The 23,492-nt window shown below is 39.9% G+C and overlaps 1 protein-coding gene across 1 annotated transcript in view; it reads right to left on the bottom strand.

Annotated features, from left to right (window-relative positions):
* LOC133490658 (nucleus accumbens-associated protein 2) overlaps positions 1-20,931 on the bottom strand; it is a 66,904-nt gene extending 45,973 nt beyond the window's left edge. Inside the window, exon 1 of the mRNA XM_061801001.1 lies at positions 20,339-20,931. The gene's annotated coding sequence lies outside the window, so the exon portion shown is untranslated. The remainder of the gene's footprint in view (positions 1-20,338) is intronic.
* Positions 20,932-23,492: the final 2,561 nt, after the last annotated feature.

Raw genomic sequence — 23,492 nt, 5'->3', positions numbered from 1 at the left:
ATATCTTTGTACAGTGTTGCATCCAGTAAACATTTGCATGAAAGACACATTTCAGCCATAAATATATATATTAAAAAAAACTCCAACTACGGCAGTGCCCGAGTGTGCTTTTCTTTGTGTTGTGTGATAACGTAATTTTTCATGGCTGAGTGTGCCTTTTTTGTGTCACATGACAGGATATTTTCGCAAACCAGTTAATTGCCAAACCAGTTCAATGTCGAATGTCGGAACAGTCCAAAAACGAAAACCCCTTGCGTTCCACAAAATATGAGCCAAACTCCGTTACATGCGATGTCGCTTCTATAAATCACATCTGTGCTGGTCAGCTTCCAATTTCACGCCGATTCGTAGCATTTTCTCTCAGCATCTCATGCGCTTCGAAAATCGAATCATGTTTGGAACAAATACATGGCGCGCGTCAAAGATGGAGACATCTTGTGAAATCTAATTGAATTGTCGCAAGGCGTGTGACAGCTAGTGACACTCCCCAGGCTGTTGCTGTCCTACCAAAAAAAATAAAATAAAAAAAGATGTCACGCGACAGAGTGGATGAGCTACAATTGCTTGCCAGCTTGCACAACTTTTAGACTTTTTCCATTGTAATAACCTGCAAGAATGAATTAGCGAAGCAAATAAGCACAGCCAATTAGCTTCCTTAAAAAAAACACCATAAAAGAACAACATGCTGTTGTCGTAAGCGGAGTCATACGGTACCAAAACAATAAATAAAGCCCACCAAGACAATGATACCTGCTTCGAAGGGAGTTCACTTCTCATTATGTTTATGTTTCTGCTGACATCAAAACTTTTAACATTATTTATTTTTACACCATACTTTTGAAGGGATGGGAGAATATTTTTTGGAATGTTCTGAACTTTTCTTTTGGTACAGATGAATTAACCAAAACAATCATACCGGAGGTCTCCACAAATGTAGTTCAACTTCCCAGAGCTGATATGTTTTGGTTCTTTAGACAGAAAACTTAAAGAGGGAATCTCTCACTGGTTGTGGCCAAAGAGTATGCTAAATGTTGACTCATTTTTGTCATAAAAAAAAACAAAAAAAGGAAGACTTTGCATTATTATACATTGCATTAACACGCTTTCTATTAGTCATGCTATTTTCTTATTTAAAAAAACAAACAACTGTTGATTTAATGTAATTGCAACTTTTCCACGGTATCTTTTGTGTGTGTGGGGGGGGGAATCAATGAAAAAAAACTTTTACATTTAAATGGTTTCTCGAGACTATTCTCAGTATTTTATTTTTTTCCTACATTTTCCTTGAAAAAACTTTTCTAAAACAATGGAAAACGAATATTTTCTGTGAATGCCTGTACTTGTATCTTTTTTTTCTTAAAAACTTAACTCCTGAATTTTTTTTTTGTATTCTAATAATGTGGATTTTTCTATTTTGGAAATATATGAATATCATCACAACGAGGTGTTTTTTCTCTAATATTTTCCCTATAAAAAACAAAATTCTGATAAAACAGATGAACATTTTCTCAAAAAACATTTAGAACTCAGTATTGCTACTTTTAAAGAGCATTTTTGTGTGTCCTAAGAAAATGAACCCTGCGAAAATATAAGGTATTACATGAAGCAGCATTTGCACAATGACAACGGTTAAGTATAAAACATGGGTATTTCTGCTAGCCGATGCTTCCTCTCTACTGAAGCTAACGTGGTAGCATTGCCTTGTCCTCAATCGACCGTTTCTTTTTCTTCATTTTTTTACATGCAGGAAAATGTTGAAAAATCCAGTTTTTTTTATTAGTTCAGCCCATCAAATCAATGATCTGCTGGCTCATGTCAGCGTGAAATGAAGACCCTTAGGCCGGTGGAAAAAATGTACACAGTCCTGTGTTGTGTTTTGGACACAGGCTATGTCACATGGCGTCTATGTGCGTATGCCAGTGTAACGGATTTATTGCGTGACTGCTGTTGTGCTATCACATGCTGTTTCATATGGACACTTTTTTATGTCTTTTTTTTTAGTGATGCAAACTCTCACTTTTCTAGGTTTCCTCATTGTATGTCAAAATATCTAAAATCTGTGGATCAGAATACTTCCAAAAAGGTGAGCAAGTCCTGCTTCTCAGATCACTGTACAATTTGTCCAATTGCAAGCTGAAATGTGGAATCGAAAATCGTGCGCCTTGTAATCGTTTGTTAATAGAATTATTTGCTCTTTGAGTAACCAAAAAAAACTTAAGGGTTTATAACTGTGCTACTTTTCATACAGCTATTTACTTTTTTCTGTGCGACGTGTCTTATTTAGATATGATTCGTTTAATGTCCTTGACCAAGAGAAAATTAATGGTCTATTACTCATATTTTTTTAATGGGATTTGGAATGCTTTGAAGCCCTATTTTGATGCCTGTCTCTCATTAGGCAGAATAATGTTCGTATAGAGTGGATGTAGCTCAACTGTATCAAATTGTATTTTCATTATATGCCATGGGGTGCTACAGAATGGACAGCAGGGTGAAAATTGTCACGCTTTGGAAACCCCTGTTACACTCGGTGTGAAATGGGAATGAAAACAGGAGTTCAGAATATTCTGAGAAACTCCACTATCCAATTAAAATAAAAAAATAACTAATCGATTTTACTGATAGCTAGTTTTGATTATAATCTAGGAAAATTTGTCAAAAGTCCATCTCCATTTAGGCCCTTAATGTAACTTTTCTGTGTTATGGATATGAACGTCATGCAAATTCCATTCAACAGCCAATTAAAAAAAGAAAAAAATTATCCTCACTTGGCAGAGGTAATATTGACATCATGGTGTTGTTTCAGACCTGACACACATGCGTGACATGTCAGCGACTCAAAGTGGCCACAGAGGAGCGCACCAAATGAGCATACCTCTCTCAGCATCAGTGCCCTACTGTCTAGTGCGTCGGGCCAAACACCCACACATGCAATCAGACAAGTACAGTGCTTGGTTTTGTTGGTGCGGGAAAATCACGTTGCATCTCTGAAAGGTGAAGATATATTAAAAGAAAATACATCTTATGATTCTAAAAACACACAATGAGGTCCAGCGTTAAGACTGCCCCTGTTAGAGACCATACATACGCATACCCTTCCTCAGCATAAAACATATTTGCATTCACATACACATTACTGTTACTAAGCGTCGGCGTCACCTTAGATAACCTCATTGCATGGCAAAAAGCCCCAAATGACCTGGGTAAACACTGCTTGTTTGTCCCAGTCAGACTTAATCAAGCAGTCAAAATAGGCCACTTTCTCAGAAAGGATAATACCACTCCCTACCGTCGCCACCCTGTGCATTTTTATTCTCCACAAACGTACATTTAAACAAGTTATGTAGACGTTCTGTCGCGTAAATCTCACACAAACCTAAACCACACTGTTCTCCATCTTGCCATACAGTTGACACCCCAGTACAAAGCAAAAGAGCTCCCTCTAATGCTGGCTAGAGTTCTTTTGAGTGATTTAAAAATATGTTGTAGATAAAAAGAATTTCAAATTTAGATGAGACTGCATGGTGAATGACTGGTTAGCATTTCTGCTGCACAGTTCTGGAATCCAGGTTCAAATCCATGTTCTCTACGTGCCTGTTTGGGTTTTCACCGGTTTCCTAACGTCCCAAAAACATGCACATTAGGTTAATTGACTCTAAATTGCCTGTAGGTGTGACTGAGTGCGAATGGTTGTTTATATCTTCCCTGCAATTGGCTGGCGACCATTTGATGGTGAACCCTGCCTTTCACCGCAGTTAGCTGTTATAGGTTCCTCTATACCAGTGACCCTCGCAAAGATAAACACTAGAAAATGGATGGATGGAAACTTAGGTGGTTCTTTTTTAATTTTGGGAGTAATTCATATTTTTTTGGTCAGGGTGGTTTGTAAGTACATTAGCGGGATTTGGCAAAACACTATTCGCCATTGTGGCACGGTGGAAGAGAAAGACCGACATACATACAGACGATCTGATTTTGAAAGTGGCCTGCTTGGATCATGTTTTTTTTCAGGGTACATTCCTCTGGAGAAATTTATTTTCCTCTTTCATCATTTTAACTCAGAATTTCACTCTTCCCTCATGCTCCAGAATAGAAATGTTACAATTTTGTCTTTCTATTCCAAATATCTGAGCTACATTCTACTTGTACCAGGACGTATTGAAGTCAATTAAAATTACAACGAATAAACAAATAAAACAGTACATTCCTGCACATTCGTTTTAAGAAGGTATTTTTCCTTTTGTCGTTTTCTGACAAAATTTACATATTCAGGTTTAATCAAACAGACCTCTCATGAATGGATAACATTCAGCCAAATAACCATTAATAACACGCTCAAAACACCACTACTGTACACATAAAAGAAAGAGTGCTCTCTATTTTGTACATCTTCATACTAAAATCCTGTGAACGTGTATCACATTCTGTGCCAGGGTCTTGAGCAAATAACACTTGGGTGACTTTCTTTCATAGTCATGGACTTGGGATCAAATTCGCTAAGTGCAACTTCAGTACTTTTCATTGTAAATGTCCATACAGGAATGTTTATGAATCACGTGAATGTAACAGACTGCATGGAATCAAATTTTTGGGAAAAAAAAGCCATAGTCTGTCTTCATGGATCAAAAAGACACATGGGAATGAGATTAGCATCACAGGAGGAGGTTGGAAGAGGGATATCTCTCAATCTGGAAGTTTGGGATGAGGGTAGGATCTTCAGACATGGTTTGTTGAGTGTCCACGTTTATACAATACAAAATATTATTTTCAGAGGAAAAAAAAAAAAAAAAGAAAATCCACCCACATTATGCTCAAATGTCCTGAGGCTTCCATTAACTTGAATAACTGCTGTGAATTGTGACCGTACCCTTTGGAACTTTAGCCTAAATATGAAATCACGGGTTTTGAGTGTTTGAAAAGAGCGCCTTGAGTTACATACAATAAAAACAGCCTCGAATGTGGCAAAAAAACCCTTAAGACCTAAAATCTATGGAGAACTTGTTCAAAATACTTTATTAAGAAAATCTCAATTAATAATGAACCTACTCTAACACACTTTGTTGATCTTTATTTCTTTTAAAAGACAAAATGGGGTCTTTGAAATGGAAAAAGTAAAAACTGAGGAACAATTAGCAGAGGTGAGGGGTCTCACGCACACACAAAAGTGCAATACGTAAATGAACAATATAACAACAACTAATGTTAACAATGTTAGCATGTAACAAATCCATAAAAAGGTGTTCACAAAATACGTGTTAATCTATAATTTGACCGCTTGGTTTTAACCAGCTGTGTGTGCTTTTTTTTTTTCCGTTGATGTGCACTGCATTAACATGACGATTCCTCCACAAATGCAAAATTTACACAATTTACACAAATGATTTCTCTATGAGGAAAATCGTTGGGACATTTCACAGGCCTGCAAAATTATCTGATTGCATTGGACTTGCAGCCCCATACTTGGCTGCATTGCATGCACACAGTCATAAAGCTGCTCCAAACAAAATGTCACAGTTTAGAATAACAACTGCACACAAATGCCTACCGTAATAACTAGAAAAGACTAGCTAAATTGACATACCACTTGCCTGCCCCACACATACCCACTGCCACAGGAAACATGTTTTATTAGGTGTGTTCTGTCACAGTTACAATTGGTCCATTTCTTGCGGTTGTACATTTACTACTGTACAGACAAAAAAAGACCACTGCAAATCTGCCTCCACGGGTCGTCTGCCTCACACAAACCTATTTGCAAAGCTACTCTGAACAACATAATTGTGTTACAATGCAAACGATTAGTGCAGAACTCCCCATGAATTACTTCAAGCCACCAAAGACCACAAATGACCACCATGTAGCTCAGTGCTTGCCTTCCTAGCTCACACACACACACTTATAAAGCTACTCTAGAAAAAAAACATCCAACAACTGCATTACAATACACATTACTGGTCTGTGGATCTCTCATATCGATATGTTTCGTATAGTACAGATAAGAAATGATTATCATAACTCTTCTAATCACTTCCCTCTCTCACACAGACACCAAAGTAGTTTTGGACAAATGAATGTTACAACTGTAAGAATGACAAAAAGACAACCATCAGTAAATTTGTTTTAAAACACTATGTGATCCACTTAACATGAGTTGGATACACACCAATTGCCTACCTAGTATAATCTCACTCACTCCACTTGCTAAGCTCCTCTGAGCAAACCTTTGTCACAATAGAGGGAGTTAAAATCTATATTATATTGGTCTGTGTATTACCTGCACACATACGCTTGCTGCCTTAATGACCAGAGAGGATTTCCACAAATCTCTCATTACCACTTTCCTACAGTGCACATTTCAACTTTGCTCCACTCTCAAAGCTGTCATGAATAAAAGCACAATATATGTGTCTGGCTCTGCATACAAACCAGGGAACCATGGGGTTACAGGCATTAGGATAAGCAATCTCCATATAGTGTATAAAGAAAAATTATGCTAAGAAAAACACAAATGACAGGAAAAAGAACTATTGGCTTTCTTAACTCCATCACAAATAACTGTACAGCCTGTAGAAATGACACTTGCCTTTTTATTTCCTCAAATTCTCAACGGGGCCACTCCAACCAGGAGCACATCTATAGAAAGAATCTTTGTCAATTAGCCTCCCTCACTTATTACTTTATGCGCTAATTTGCAGCCTTTGTTTACCAGCACGAGCCTTGAGAGAGGCTTGAAGTTTGCAGCAATTTAATTATGCACAGCACGCAGCACAAGAGCCCAGAAAATTGAGGTGAGCTGCAAGGAAAAATGCCATTCACGCAAGCTAATACTTGCTGCCTACTTGATGTCTTGATGACTAAGGCCAGGGTTCCTATTTTCTTGTCTTTGTGCACGTCTGCGGGCATCTCACTCCAAATTATAGGTTTTACTTTCAGTACGAGTCGCCTCACTCGAGCTGAAAAGATGCAAAATGTGTCGAGTCAGACATCTTAATGTTTCCAGCTAGGACCTGCAATACAATACAAAGTCAAAATAGATGGACAGAGATACAACACGTATCTTTGCTGTAGGAATTCTGCTAATATGGTGGACAATATGTGCGGCATTGTATTGGAATTGCCACATGATTCACCCACATAAAAGATATAGCAGTACAAATGGTATTGCCATCATTGCCCGTGATAGAATATGGATATCTCTGCTTTAAATATCAGTACAGTATGCTTTAGCCCATTTGCGGTTCACCAGTCGGGGCCCGGCATGCTCACGGATTTTGCTCTCAAAGTTTTTTCCCCCCCACCCCCCCCCACCCCCATAATGTACTGTATTTTCATTATCATAAGATACATTCTATAGTCTTGAATTTTCTCCTAAATAGTGCATTATGATGCATGCCTTATGTGCACACCAAATTCCAAAATCTGTAAATGTCTTTTGACTGCTCCAATATTACATTGTTACCATGCGTGCTAGCGTGTTTTTCAACGTGCATGAAAGCTACAAAATGATGACGCTCACGAGGAGGTGAGCAGTATTGCTATACCGCACTAAGGATAATGGCGTTTAAAATGTATGTTTTGTGTCAATTATTTCTTCAGTCTGTTTCATTTTTTTATTTGCTAGTTATGCTATTATTTGCTGTTGGTGTGATAATTTTAGTTTGGATCTGACACCGTTAGTGTGAACAACATGGTGACTAATGTCTTGCTTACACAGCCAGTGTGTGGCAGAATGTAAGTTTCTTCTCCTTACACGTAAAATTGCAATTGTTCCTCACTGCCTCGTGAGAGCCATCATATGGTAATTTCATGCACGCTGAAACACAGACGAGCCTGCATGTAACTAATATACAGTGCCCTCCATAATTATTTGCACCCATGGTTAAGAAGTGTTTTTTTAGCTTCTAATATTTTTTTTCTAAATAATATGTGACCTTAATGGAAAAAAAAAGAGAAAAATCCAAACCTTCAATAAAAGTGCATTTATTCAGTGGGGGAAAAAAATCCCACATAAAGAAATAATTATTTTACATTAAATAATTGTGTCACAATTATTAGCACCCTTGGTGTTAATACTTTGTACAACCCCCTTTTGCCAACAAAACAGCACCTAATCTTCTTCTATAACGTTTTACAAGATGGAAAAAGACAGAAAGAGGGATCTTCAGCCATTCCTCTAAATCATCCAGAGGCCTGGATCATCTCCTCTTCAGCTCACCCCACAGATTTTCAATGGGGTTGAGGTCTGGGGACTGAGATGGCCAAGGGAGGAGCTTGATTTTCTGTCTGGTGAACCATTTCTGTGTAGATTTGGCCATATGTTTAGGGTCATGGTCTTGCTGAAAGACCCAGTGACGACCCATCTTTAGCTTTCGGGCAGAGGGCAACAGATTTTGATTTAAAATGTCCTGGTATTTCAAAGCATTTATGATGCCTTGCACCCGAACAAGGTTCCCAAGGCCTTTGCAAGCGAAACAGCCCCACAGCATCACTGACGCACCCCCATACTTCACAGTGGGTATGAGGTGCTTTTCAAGATGCGCATCTTTCGTGGGACGCCAGACCCACTTAGAGTTGCAAAAAGCTCAATCTTGGTCTCATCTGATCAAAGCACACGGTCCCAGTTGAAGCCCCAATACCGCTTGGCGAACTCCAGACGTTTGCGTTTCTGATTGTGAGTGAGGAAAAGTTTTCACCGTGCATGCCTCCCAAACAACTTGTTGGCGTGTAGACGGCGCCTGATGGTTGATTTGGAGACTTTGTGACCCCAGGATGCTACCATTTGTTGAAATTCTGTAACAGTGAGCTTTGGAGATCTTTTGATTTCTCTTACCATCCTCCTCACTGTGCGTAGTGGCAAAATAAACTTGGGTCCTCGTCCAGGCTTGTTTACCGCTGTTCCAGTTGTTTTGAACTTCTTAATTATTCCTCTCACAGTGCATATGGGCAGCTGCAGTTGAGTGGCAATCTTCTTGTAGCCTCTGCCTGACCTATGAAGGTCGACGCACATCGGCCGCACTTGTATGCTGCGTTCCTTTGTCTTTCCCATGTTTAAGAGTGGATAAGAGAAATGGCCTCCATGTCACGTCGTATTTATACCCAAGGGAAACAGGAAGTGATGAATTACTAATTAAATGTTCCTACATACTCCGGTAAACTTTGTAAACTACTGTAGAAATGACAGAAATGCTTCAATTATATTTATTTCCTGGGAATTGTTAAGGGTGCCAATAATTGTGGAAGAAGTGATTTAAGGAAAAATAATTTTTTAGTCAGGGATTTTTTTATTTTCTTACAATTCATTTGAGTTGAAGGTTACATTTTCCTAAAATTTTCAGTGTGACAGTATTCTTCTGCAATAAACACTGAATTTATTTTAAAGGCTTTTAACACATCTTAACCGGGGGTGCCAATAATTATGGAGGGCACTGTATTTGGTTGTAGTTAACTGAAATAGATTTACTTTTTTACGACCTTGGTAAAGGTAAGGAATAGAAACTCACCTATATATTACTATGCAGTTGTATTGCGATGCTATCATCCTCATCTCAAAATGTTCTGCTCCTAAATTCCATCAAAAATTACATTAATACTCCCACCTCCTAGGTCAATGCGATAGTAAAAGTGACTGCAGATGCTTTTAAATATTTACATTTGAAGCCAGAAGCTTAAATAGAGTGTGCAAAAACACAAATTTCAGTTTTTGTTTCATTGTTTGAAGTCAAAGACCAAATTTCAGGTCAGTCAGGATCACCAAAGCCATTTAATTTTGTTCAAGGCCACAATAATTAGAGAGAATTTATTAAAGGATTTTATATTTTGTTTGAGGTCAAAAGTTAACATACACAAAAAGTACGATGTCCTGAAAGAACATGGGGAAGCCCAGATGATAAGGTCATGCTCTGGAAGGTCCGGATAGGTTAAATGACTATGTGAGTTAACTGAGAGCACACCAGAGGATGTATTTAAGGCCACACCTCAAACACCGATTCTTTGTTTGAAATAATGGGAAAAATGAAAAGAAATTGGCCAGGCAATCAAAGAATAAATCGTAGAGCACAGAACACCATAACTTTGACTCATCCTTGTGTACAATTTCCAAATGTTTGAAGGTGTCACGTTGTTCTCTGTTCAAACAATTACACCCAACTGTAGACATCATAGGAATGTCCAGCCATCACACTGCACAGGAAGGAGACGGGGGTCTGTGTCCCAAAGGTGAATGTGTTATGGTAAGAAATGTGCGAATCATTCCCAGAACAAAAGCTTACAAACTTGTGAAGATGCTGCAGGGAGCTTCTAAAACAGTTCTTATGCCCCCATTCTCTGCTTTTTTTTTTTCTTTTTCAGTGTCCTGTTACCTGGCTGACTGCTTGTGGGTGGGGTGTCCTGTTGCACACCTGATGGCATTTTCATTTCCTCACTGAATGCCTCCAATCGTAGCACAGCTGTTTAAACAAACATTTAGATTGATATTTTTACGTATAACATCCTTGGCGTAACAAACTCACTCAGATTTAAAATTGGGTCACAAGACAACAAAATTAGGCTATGTAAGATTAATGATTTTTTTTAATGCGCTTCAAATTAAAAGGCACATTTTTTTTAACTTTCAAGTGTTAAGTGGCAAAATCCAATTTTCCATCCTGTTTGAGGACACAATCCCATGACTTGTTTTGAACTAAACACATGGTACATGCTGCTTGTTCATGCTGAAATACACAATCACCCCACATACTCTCCCCCGCCCCCTCCTCTTACACTCCTCTCTCCAGCCTTTCATTCCCCCAGCCAGCCGCAAATGCACGGACATGCAGCATCACACGAATGCACAACACAAACGCAGGCACGACATTTCATAACATGTGATTGCACTTGCTTGGCATCACGCAAATTGCCAAACATGTCACTTAGCAGAGAGCTGACAAACACACATACACACGCACACTGAATTCATTTGTCGAGTTCCTTGCCACGTGACATTTAACGACGGATTATCTAACATTTTCACATGCACGCAAAAAAAGTTTGCATTCAAACAAACTGTGTTTGCTATTGTTGTATGGCATCTTTGAATGGTGCCAGAAAAAGAGCACACAGCAACATTTCAAGAGGCCTAATAGCTTTTTGCTGAGCCAGTTTTCCCATACTTAGCAACAAGAACAAAACAAAAAAAAAAGCAAATGAGATTTCAAATGGGTACTCCTGCTTCCACAACCGGAATCAATGCCAAATGCTTGGCAGATGCATAGAACTGCTTGAAGAATTTGAAAATGCACAAAGATGTAGAAATCCCACCAAGTGTGCGTCTTGCTTCAATTAAAACAAACAAAAGTAGAAGGCGTAATGAAGTTCAGACAATACAAATTGTGCCACCTGGAGGGAAGATTCAACATAGAAAGGAATTGCTGTGGTTTTGGCAATGATCACTTCACACGAAGCACACCACGCTTGGCTTATAATAGGGTCAGGGCAGTGCTATCATGGGAAATACCTCTTATGGTCATAATGTTGGTTTAAGCATTTTTTTTTCCCAACAGTTTCAAAGAGTTCCCAGGTGTCTTAGTAACATGTCTCTTACATGCGGTTGTCAAAATACACCAAGGATGAAAAATTACAGCACAGTTTTCCCAATCCTTTTCTATAGTTGTTGCAGGGTTTGGCCCTGACTATACAAGTGAGCTACATCTCATCAGGCAGCCCTAAACTAAGGGGTCAACACCGACTGAGCTTTTGTCACCGTGACCATTGATTAGCTTTTGGCTTAGACCATGATATTATTTCATTATAGCCCTGCTGTCACTTGAAAATGGCCGATCTTCACCCAGGCTAGCTGCTATGTAAGCTACGGACAGAGAAACTCAGCATGTGCATTGGTTTTGAGCAAATTAGAACTATTGTGACATCACAATCAACCAAAATTCAGAAGGGGCTACTAACAAACAGTTTTTTTTTTTTTTTTTTTTAAATAGACTGCTCAAAAAAAAGACTCACGGGCAGCACTGTGGCCTTCTCGACAGCACATCTTCATCTTCAGCTTCATCCACATTTGGAACACATGAATGTTATGTTCCACAGCGCATCACCTATTTCCATATATGCATATCTTTTGCATCCTCCACTCGAACATCAAGTGCCCCAATGTTCACTCTCGCTACATGAACCAACTTACTTCCTCAATGGGCTTTCTTTCGCTCTCCTGGCTTGCAGCTCCATCCTCCTCATCCTTCTACCAAAACAAGCACTCTCTCACCTTTGGACATGTCCAAACCATTAAAGTCTGCTCTAACATTTTTCTCTAAAACGGCTAACCTTGGCTGTCACACGGAGGAGCTCATTTCTCGTCCCATCAAACCTGGTCATTCTTAGAGAGAACATCAACATCTTCATTTTGATAATATCCAGCTCAGCCTACTGTTGTCTTGTCATTGCCCCTGTCTCTAATCCGTACATCATGAGTGCCCTCACCACAGTCTCACAGCCGTTACGCTTCATCCTAGCAAAGAAGCTTTTGTCACATAACACACCTGACACTTTCCTCCACCCGTTCCATCCTTGGATCCATTTCTTCACCTCCTTACCACACTCACCACCACTCTGGACTGTATCTAAAGCCCTCCACCCTCAGTCTCTCTTCTCTCTGTAACCTCACTCTTCCTTCTCGCTCTCATTTATGCACATGCAATGCCCCCAGAAAGTATTCATATCCCTTCACGTTTTTCACATTTTGTAATGTTACAGACTTACTCTAAGGCTGATTGGAATGTAGTTTTATTTTTTTTAAAACCTTCATAAAATATACCATAATGACCGACAGGACCTGCAGGGAAAATAGGTGTGCCTCGAACATATGCGCTAAAAGGGTTTTGCTCCTTGTCATTATTGACCAGAGATAAAGCTAAAAACAATTATGTCGTGGAAGTGAGTTGCTTCGTGTGCACTGTTTACCTTGCTGTAGAGAGCGTGCTGGACGGGTAGCAGGTGTCACAACTCCTGGGCAGAGTGAGGCTCTCAGACAAAAGTTTTTAAATTGTTTTAGTTAATTTCTGCTTTGACGCATTTGTTACCATGCTTAAATTTTTGCAGTTTAAGGCAGACACACAAAGTTTGTTACCCAAACTTAATCTAGACAGTAAGTAGTGTTTGAAACAGCAACTTTTTTGTTAGAGAAAAGTTGATTTTAAATTGAAAAATGTGCATTGAATTGTGTGACATAAATTGTCACATATCAAATCATGATCATGGTGTATCATTAAAACCCTACTCAAGAAACTCCTTCAGATTATATTGGGACAAAAACAGCTCAATTGTCTTTGTGTGTACACCAGACTTGACTTCCTTTAAAATAAATATTTTACCATCTGGAGCATGGTAAAATAATTTGAACCCTGCCCCTAACCTAATATCTTTACTGTCTTTCCACTTGCTCTCCTGGACAAACAATACAGCTACCTTTCTGGTAAACATCATGTCAACCAAATTCATTTTCCTATAATCCCAACAGGTTTGCCCCCTTTTTTAAGAAAGGAAAAAAAAATTCATCCAGTGAAATAGCTTCAGAAAAATGGTGCCACAGACAGTTGGGAAGTGTTTTAAATTCTGGGGAAAAAATACTAGCAAACAAGTTTATATTTTAAATACTTTAAGGTAACTTCCCTCTTTAATTACTAGGATCATTCCATGCCACACTGAGCCAACAAGATTCGAGTTGAACAGACTAACGGGTAGCTTTGTTGGGTACATTTTCGCAATATAATGAGATGCTATTGTTACAGAACCCCTTTGGCACTTGAAAAGAATAGATGTATGCAGTGGAAACAGATTTCAGCAGACACCTACACTGTGAATTCATAGCTATACTGCACACTGTGACGCTGACTGAAAAGCAAGATGAGTAGGAAGACTTTGCAGTTGAATCGTAGCCAGCGACAAGCCCTAACACACACGTACACGCGAGCACGCAAACACTTTATACTGGCAATGACACACACACACAGCAAGGAAATACAAGATCATTGTATGAGTGTGTGACGTATGCCCGCTGCAGAGTATCGCATGCCATACAAGGTGAGTCAGCACTGCGTCTCAGGAAGGAAAAATGGCTGATGGGTAAACATACACATATATCAACGAGGGCCATATTAAGTAAATGAAGAAAATGTTCTGCAGTCAATATGAGTTTCACTTTTTTGAAAAGTGACCCACCAAAGAGAAAGAGCTGAAATGCTAATAGTACAAGGAGAGAGTGAAAACAAGCAAATGTATTACATTGTCAGAAAGTGGTACAGCAAAACTTCGCCTACTTGCAATTTTTTTCTGTAGCTAACTAATACTATTTGCTGAAAAACACCTATTAACATATTTTTGTGCTCTCTCTCAAATGCGCTAACCTACTGCCCAAACAGCCTGCTCCTTTTAAGGCACCATGTTACCAGAAGCGTAGCTATCGTTGGCCAGCAGCCGATAGCTGAATAGTTTGACAGCGAACAGCAGCGGGTTGAAACATTCCAGGAGAGATCTGAAAGGCAGGCAAGGCTTCTTGTGGCATTGAATTCAGGAAAGCTAGGTGATAAACACGTTAATATGATGCAGAGAAAGGTCTGGATCCCTATTGGCCGTGGTGGAAGTCAACTAATCAGGCGATGACAATTAACTGCTCGGCGAGAAGTTGACCAAGTGCCTAACTAAAAATATAGTAGTAGTATTAGTGATTAGTGGAAAAGGAGAGTAGCACCAAGTAAAAAATAAATAAAATGGTTGATTGAAAAAAAAAAAAAGTATACTGTAATCGCGCACATCAGAAGTTTACTACTTGCAAATTCACCTATAATCACTTTTTGAGACCTTTTAAACATGCCAAGATGTCAGAAAAGCCCCATCTAAATATGAAACTAGGACTCTACAGTCGGGGTGGGGAAAATAGTGATTCATCCTTGCATTGCAATTTTTATTTTCACAATTCATCTCCTCGCAGTAGAAAGGCGTTGTGTGTCTGGTTCGCTTGGGATGGACGGCGCAAAACACAATGGCTCAAGTAAACAGCAGTTGCAGCAGCAGCCTGAAGTGAGTGACCTCTACTTTTAAATATTGACATTTGGGATCATTTTGGATTCCCCAGTAAATCCAGAACACAGAAAAGAAAGTGACTAACCACAATGAATGCAACTATCACTTCTCATTTCATTTCTAATAAGTGGGAATTCGTGTTAAATGTTCTGCAGAGTGGAGCCCTCTAAAAAGATGCATTACAGGAAGTGAGCAATATAGTGAACTTGTTGACAGAGTCAGGAAATGAATGGGGTTTGACAAAGAAAGCACCTGTGCAGGCTTGTTTCACAATCCGGGAAATGTGCTGCTTCATAAAGGTACTACTTAAATACGCTGCAATTAATAATAGTAACCCGAAGAAGCGAATGGCAATTACCTATGGGGTCCCTCAAGGGTCAGTTCTTGGACCTCTCCTGTTCAGCCTGTATATGTTACCTTTGGGTCAAATTCTTCTAAACTTTGACTACCATAGCTATGCAGATAGTTATATTTAGCAGTTTCGCCAGATGACTACAGTTCAATTGAGGTATTGTGCCACTGTCGAAATCAGATAAATAACTGGATGAGCCAAAATGTTCTTGAAATAAAACAACAAAACTGAGACAATTGTTTTAGGCAATAAAGAAAAGAGAATTGCTGTTAGTAAACACCTGGACTCTCTATCTTTAAAAACCAAAGACCAAGTCCGAAACCTTGGTGTTCTGATTGATTCCGACAAATCATATCAAATCAATCACAAAAGCTACCTTCTACCATCTGAAGAACATATCTAGAGTGAAGTCTTGTATGTGTCAAGCAGACCAGGAAAAGCTCATCCATGCTTTTATCTCAAGTAGACTTGACTACTGTAATGGCCTTCTGACTGGACCCCCCGCCCCAAAAAAAAAAAAAGCATATTAAACAGCTACAGCTCATTCAGAATCCTGCAGCTCACATTCTCAGCAAAACAAAATGGTCAGAGCATATAACTCCAATCCTAAAGTCCTTGCAGTGGCTTCCAGTCATCTTAAGAATACATATTAAAGTTCTGCTACTGGTCTATAAATCACTGAACGATTAAGGTCCTGAATACATGAAAGAAATGCTTACAGAATACAAACCCAGTACAGCTCTGAGATCGACTGACTCAGGTCAAATAGTGGAGCGCAGAGTCCAAAGCAAACATGGTGAAGCAGCATTTAGCTATTATGCTGCACACAAATGGAATAAGTTGACAACAGAGGTGAGGTCAGCCCCAAGTGTTAATGTTTTCAAATCCAGGTTGAAAACTCTTCTTTTATTCTTATGCTTTTTAGAATACATCCACTTTTTGATCATATTACTTGCACTCTATGCGGTTTTAACTGTCTTTTTTTAACAATATTTTGTTTGGCATTTTTATTGTTTTTATCCCGTTTTAAATGTTTTATCTTTTTGTTTTCAAATAGCTTTAATCATGTAAAGCACATTGAATTGGCTCGTGTATGAAATGCGCTACACAAATAAATTTGCTTTGCTTTAACAAATAAAGAAATATTAAGTATACATGCGCTTTAGTTTTTGTATATAGAGCTGTCATCATGCTTATACTTTTGTACCCTATATGAATATCACACATTTTTGTAATTTCTAAAAGAGGAAATAATTTAAATCTACATGCAGTTTGACCAAAGCTGTGGCCGAAAGGCGGTCGGTGCCCGTCGTGGCGGCAACTTCCAAACACGGTGGTGGAAACCAACAGTGAGGGATGCCGTCAAGCTGAAGAAGGAGTCCTGTTGGCCATTTCTGGCCTGTAGGACTCCCAAGGCAGCTGATAGGTACCGGCTGGCCAAGCGGAATGCAGCTTCGGTGGTCACTGAGGCAAAAACCCCAGCGTGGGAGGACTTCTGTGAGACCATGGAGAACGACTTCAAAGCGGCTTCGAGGAAATTCTGGTCCACCGTCCGATATCTCAGGAGGGCGAAGCAGTGCACCGTTAACACTGCCTATAGTGAGGATGAGGCACTGCTGACCTCAACTCGGGACATGGTGAGTCGGTGGGGAGAATAAGGTGGGTGTCTCCTCTTCATTAGTTGTTGCTATTTGTATTTGTCCTTCATCCCCATGAACAGCAAGGGTTCACTGTACGTGCATCTCTATCTTGGCTGCTCAATACAAAAACAACATTTGTAATTACAAATGCAAAGCAGGTGTGATGTAGCCCTCTGTCCGCAGTTTTGACACCCACTAATGTAAAAACAAAACATGTAGGCGTGCGTACATGAGCCGTTTGGTGCAGTGGAAATGTTGCACAATGCAATGGAATGCTTGGATAAATCAAAAACTGCACCCAATACCAAAAAATAAAACAAAACAAACAAACCAACAACAAAAAACTATTTTGAAAAAAAAAAAAAAAGGAACATTACTTTGTGTTACCAGGGAGACTAGTCTATCTGGATTTTTTTCTGTTGTGCTTCTCACCAACATTTTCAAGCTCCAAATGGGATTGAAAAGTGCTGCCTTTCTCTCTCCTTGACACCCCCCCCTCCCCCGCTACCCTCCTCCTGCTCCTCCTCTCCCCGGCCCCCTCGTGGAATGCTGTATAGTGTGAGGCCTATGGAGGAAGGGCATCCCGGGACACGGCTCGCACGCATGCACTCGCCTGCACGCTCACACACGCACATGCTCGCTAGCACACACAAATACAGCTGCCGAGAGCCATCACGACCCTCTGGAGGAACGCCAAGCCAATGAAAGGTTTAGCGAAAAGGAGGCTCGAAAGCATATCAAGTTTTTCGCGTGTGTGTGTACGTGTGCTTAATCATAGACATAAAATATTCATTATATAACATTCCATGTCGTCCACCACAGGAATTTACAAAAATAATACTTTCTCTGGATCATTCCAGGACAGAATTCCTACGTTACCTAAAACGTGTCAAAGTGCTTCTTAAATATTTCACATGCAATATTCCATTTTCAGAGTACCTTGCGCAATTTGCATGACAAATCCTTTTTTCGTTTTGTTACGATCAGAATTATATTTTAAGCATAATTGTTACCACTGCCAATGATGTTGTCTTTGTGCCATTTTTTTGGCCGCTAATACCAGTGAGTAATTGACCGGCCGTGAAAAAGGTTTACAATTGTTCAGAGATGCCACAAGATGGTGGCGACACATGACTTTTGTCTAAATTAAGTTGTTGAACTCACTTGAGTATACTTCCAAGGCACAAAGATGCTGCCAGACCACTACTTCGTTCTAACTAAACCTCCTTACCTCATTTTAATAAAGTTCCTTGGCACAAGACGGTGTCAGAAACCAAACAAATCAATTCTTCAGCAAATAACAGAGATAGGTTCCACCCCAAAATATAAAATAAAATCTGCTAATATGTCAATCCACCAGTCAGAAATGTGCATGAAATACAAGCGATGCATAAGGTTGGTAGTAGTAGACATTTAGATGTTAAAATAATGATAATAATAAATAAACAAAAACAGTTAAAACGCAAGTTAAATGCCCACAAAATGTCGTAGGAATCACAATTTGGGAAAAAATGGAAAGAAGTTATTTGTCATCTGTGATGTCACGCAAAACAAGCAAATCCCAGGAAACCTTAAATAGGCAAACCTCAAAATGTTCATTATTGCAATTTTTGTTATGTCACTTCTATATCAGTGGATTTCAAAAGACTTCAGATCAGCAAGGTACGAATGATGAGAATTTTTTACGACACCTAATCTTGAAGAAGTGTTGACAAGTTAATAGAAGAAAATACATTGGAAATGACTCAATGCAACATCAAAAATAGTATTTGCTTGTGTTCACGTTTTACTATTCTAAGTTTTCTGACAATTGTGTTGAGGGGAAGTGGATATGCTACTAGATTCACACAAAAATTCAGATTTTATTCTTCCTTTGTCTTTGGGTTATTTTATAGCTATTTTACATTTCATTATTGTAACAATCCCAAGCTTTTCATTTAAGTCTAGGTGTGATTTTTTTTTTCTATTTTATGAATATGACAAAGATTTACTTCTATTGCCACTTGTATGGCAGTAAACCTGACTAAAAACATGAGCTATACAGTTAAAATTTATGGTGTCAAATGTTTCAGTCAATGTGCAGGATTATACTTTTTCCCTGACGTATTCACAGCAGATAGTGTAGTGGTACACATGCCTGACTTAGAAGCAGGCAGCGTGGGATCGGTTCCTTCTCAGTGATGCTCTTGATATGTGCCCTGCGACTGACCGGTGACCAGTTCAGGGTTTAGTCTGCTCGTCACCCGAAGCTAGCAGAGATACATTCCAGCACTCTTGCGACGCTTTCAGGATAAGCTGCTTGGAAAATGGATGAATTTTCACAGCACCGCGTGAGGTTGGTAGTATCATAGTTTGATTTTTCTAGCATTAATGCCACAACCGACTGAAGACAACATTCCAACAAGGTGGGTCCTGATACACATTCGAATTGTTTGGCCTTGAAAGAAGGCTACACTCCACTCTGATTTTTAGCTGTGCTTGATACTTTGTTTCTGACAGTCAGAAAGGAAAAAAAAAATTATAAAATGTAAAGACAGCGATGTGACTATACTATTTGGAACCACAATACAACCAGGAAAATGAAAAACAATCGCACCACTTGACATTGGTCTGATAAGAATGAGGTGATTTAAAAGTCCAGAGAGGGGAGGAGATGAAGCCAGACTTACAGTTTAATATTGTGACATTTTTTCTTGTTAAAAAAAAAAAGGCCCAGTTGGGAATGTCTCCACAGTAGAGGTTGGATCTCAATGCTTGTGAAACACACACGCACTCACTGTCTGACCACAGGGTTCAAAGGAATATATACACCTTGCAATAAAGTGACATTTTAAGTTTTTCCTCACCCAAATGCACTTGTTCAGTTACAGAAGCACAAAAGAAGCAGCCATTGAAAAAGATGATGTGTGCACTGCAGTAGGAGAAAGTGAGCGGGGGAAAGCAGCTATCCATTGCATTGCAGGACTACCACGCCACAATAGCTTCATTGTGGGTGGAGATTTGGGGTTTGTTTTGACTTCACTGTGACGCAACTTAGATTTTTTTTTCTTCTTCTTCTAAAAAGGCACTTTCCCCACTGGGGGTCGGGTGCAGTTAAAAGTATGCCAGTACAGTGTAGTTTGCCATAAATACTGGAACTATAGGGGCAACCATTTTGAAATGACTTTTGAAACTCGAACACGGCACTGCCGTGTCATGTCAGCACACTCAAACGAGACACAAGCTATGCGTCAAAGACATAAAACAGTCCGTGTATACAGTATATATTGAAATACATATTTACCCGAATGTATGTGGCTAGTCCATGAACCGTCAGCCGGCGACGACGACCAAAGAAGTTAAGTTGAAAAATGGAGCTCCCGCTGGTTCCTCCGTCCTTCCGTCCTCTCTGTGGACTGTTGTGGCTCCTCCGTGGCCGCCCGTCGAGACTTACCTCGGCCACGCTCGTCCTCGGTGTGCCCGCTGCCTGCCAGCCTGCGCAGGAAGTGGAAGTCGGCTCATGCGAGCAGATGACGGGGCAGCCTGACATCACGGCGCTTTTGACTAACGGCACTCGGCTTTAACAACGCAGACATTTTGCTTTTGGGGGAGTTCGTAAGAGGGCCACTCGGTTTCAACGGAACCTCGCTCACGCGGCGGGACTCGGGAGAAGTGTCTTCGTCGGTCCGCCTTTTACGGACACACGAACTCGGTGCACTCTGGGGCTTTAAACGAAGCCGGTGAGCGATCCCCTTCACTTCACTTTTCAAGTCATTCACTAGCACCGGCAAAAGCGTGGTTTCTTAGGGCCAAGTGTGTCGTGGTGCTTTCGTGAAAACGCGAATAAACGACACCGTACAGGAGCTCCTTGTGTGCTACAACAACGCGAACATGTGTGGTTACCTCACGTGTCCTCAGATGACAGCTGCGACCGAGACTCTGCGCATGCGCCGCCGATTTTTTCCTCATTTTATTTTAATTAATTTTTTTTCTCGGCAAAACCGGCAGCGTCCACTGCTGGTGGCGTAGCTCTCTGCAGCCAGGGTAAAGGAGTGGATGGCAGTATGCGTTTAAAAAAAATATGGACCTAAGGCTTCAGAGAAGGGAACAAATAATTAACAGTTCCAAATTTCAGATAAAGTTCCAATGCCGATAGCGATTGAAAAGTGGAGGTATATTTGGCATGTTCATCTTTTTTTTTGCACATGAATGTGTAAAAAAAAACATGTTAAAATGTGACATCAATTATTGTTATTAGAATTTGTTGAGAAATACATACACATGCACATACATAAATTGTAAATTAGCAATGAAGCTTTAGCTCCAGCTAATTTGGGACATCTGTGCATCTACTGTCTTTGTTTTGCGTTACGGTAAGGTGAACTATTTTTCAGTGATTGTTTACCGGTTGGTGCCACGGTGGGGCAGCTGGTAAAGCGTTGGCTTCACAGTTCTGAGGTACTCGGTTCAATCCCAGACCCGCCTGTGTGGAGTTTGCATGTTCTCCCCGTGCCTGCGTGGGTTTTCTCCGGGCACTCCACTTTCCTCTCACATCCCCAAAACATGCAACAATAATTAAACATTCTAAATTGCCCCTAGGTGTGATTGTGAGTACGGCTGTGTGTCTCTATGTGCCCTGCAATTGGCTGGCAACCAGTTCAGGGTTTACCCTGCTTCCTGCCCGTTGACAGCTGGGATATGCGCCAGCACTCCCCGCCACCCTCGTGAGGATAAGCAGGAAAGAAACTGGATGGATGGATATATATGATTGCTTGTTGCCTGGTGGATGGTAACTTTGTCCTGCAGTTTACACCAAAACGTACTGAAGGATTCCACTAAAATATTGAACTGATACTCTCATTTGTTCTGCATTTTGAATTGATGCAGTCTGAATATTTACAGCATCCACTGTAGTGTCAAGAGAAGTGGGCACAGACTTCCCCATATGCCATGTTTTTCATGCTATAAATATGTTTCGGTCGTAATGTTTGATGTTTTTTCCCCATAATAATAGTTGTCAGTGTTATACTCACCTGTTAGTGTTTCTTTTTATTGTGTTGTCAAACTGAAAATGTAAATTGTGCTCTGCGTTTTGGCTCCTTGCTCATTTCCATTGTGCAGCAAGTGTTGTTGATGCTGGTGTCTAAATACAATATTGCACCGTCACTGTATGGAGGAGGGTCCAAGGGGGTCCAGGCTGTGTGTGTGTTTGTGTGTAAAAATTGTTGATACCCTTCTGATAAAAGAAAAAGTCACAGAAATAACTTGAATCTGAGAAAAGTCATAATAAATACAATTTAAGAAAAACTAAAAGAGTATCAGACATTACATTTGAATTGTGGTTCAATAGAATTATTTTAAAAAACAAACTCATGAAATAGGCCTTAACGAAAATGATGGTGCCCTCAAACCTTATAGTTTGTTGCACAAACTTTTGAGCAGCAACCAAACGTTTTTTTTGTGACATTCATTGACATTGGACATTTTGAATTGTACTTTAGTTTAATTTCTTTTTCATTTTAGATGATGAATGTTTGACTGATTTAATTAAATCACTATTTCATTTATTTTACTTTTATTCAACTTCATTTTTACTTTACACAGTGTATTTATTTGTAACTGTATTTTATTTATCCACCCATCCATTTTCTTTGCCGCTTATCCTCACGAGGGTCGTGGGGAGTGCTGGACCCCATTCCACCTGTCAACGGGCAGGAGGCGGGGTAACCCTGAACTGGTTGCCAGCCAATCACAGGGCACATTGAAACAAACATCCACACTCACAATCACACCGAGGGGAAATTTAGAGTGTCCAATTAATGTTGCATGTTTTTAGGATGTGGGAGGAAACTGGAGTACCTGGAGAAAACCCACGCAGGCACAGGGAAAACATGAAAACTACACACAGGTGGAGGCGCGATCGAACCCGGGTCCTCAGAAGTTTGAGCCAACGCTTTACCAGCTGTTCCACCGTGCTGGTGTATTCTATTTAATTTAATGTAATTTCATATTTTAATTCAGACAAGGTGGACATCTGCCTCACAGTTCTGAGGACCGGGGTTCTCCCCAATTTCCTTCCACGTCCCAAAAACATGCAACATTAATTGGACATTCTAAATTGCCCCTAGCTGTGATTGTGAGTGCGGCTGTTGTTTGTCTCTCTATGTGCCCTGCGACTGGCTGGCCACCAGTTCAGGGTGTATCTTGCCTCCTGCCCGTTGACAGCTGGGATAGGCTCCACCAGCACTCCCGCGACCCTTGTGAGGATAAGCAGTACAGAAAATGAATGGATGGATGAATATTTGACCTTTTCACTTGGAACAATGATATCCATACATGAAATTAAATGCAAAGCACAGCAAATGTATTTGTATACTGTAGCTCATTTCATACACAAGGTAACTCAATGCGCTTTACGTGATTAAAATCATTCAAATAGATGAATAAAAATATTTGAA

The sequence above is a fragment of the Syngnathoides biaculeatus genome, chromosome 17 (assembly GCF_019802595.1).
Source record: "Syngnathoides biaculeatus isolate LvHL_M chromosome 17, ASM1980259v1, whole genome shotgun sequence".
Classification (NCBI taxonomy): Eukaryota; Metazoa; Chordata; class Actinopteri; order Syngnathiformes; family Syngnathidae; genus Syngnathoides; species Syngnathoides biaculeatus.
The sequence above is the reverse complement of the archived record's forward strand: the minus strand, read 5'-3'. Positions and strand labels throughout refer to the sequence as shown.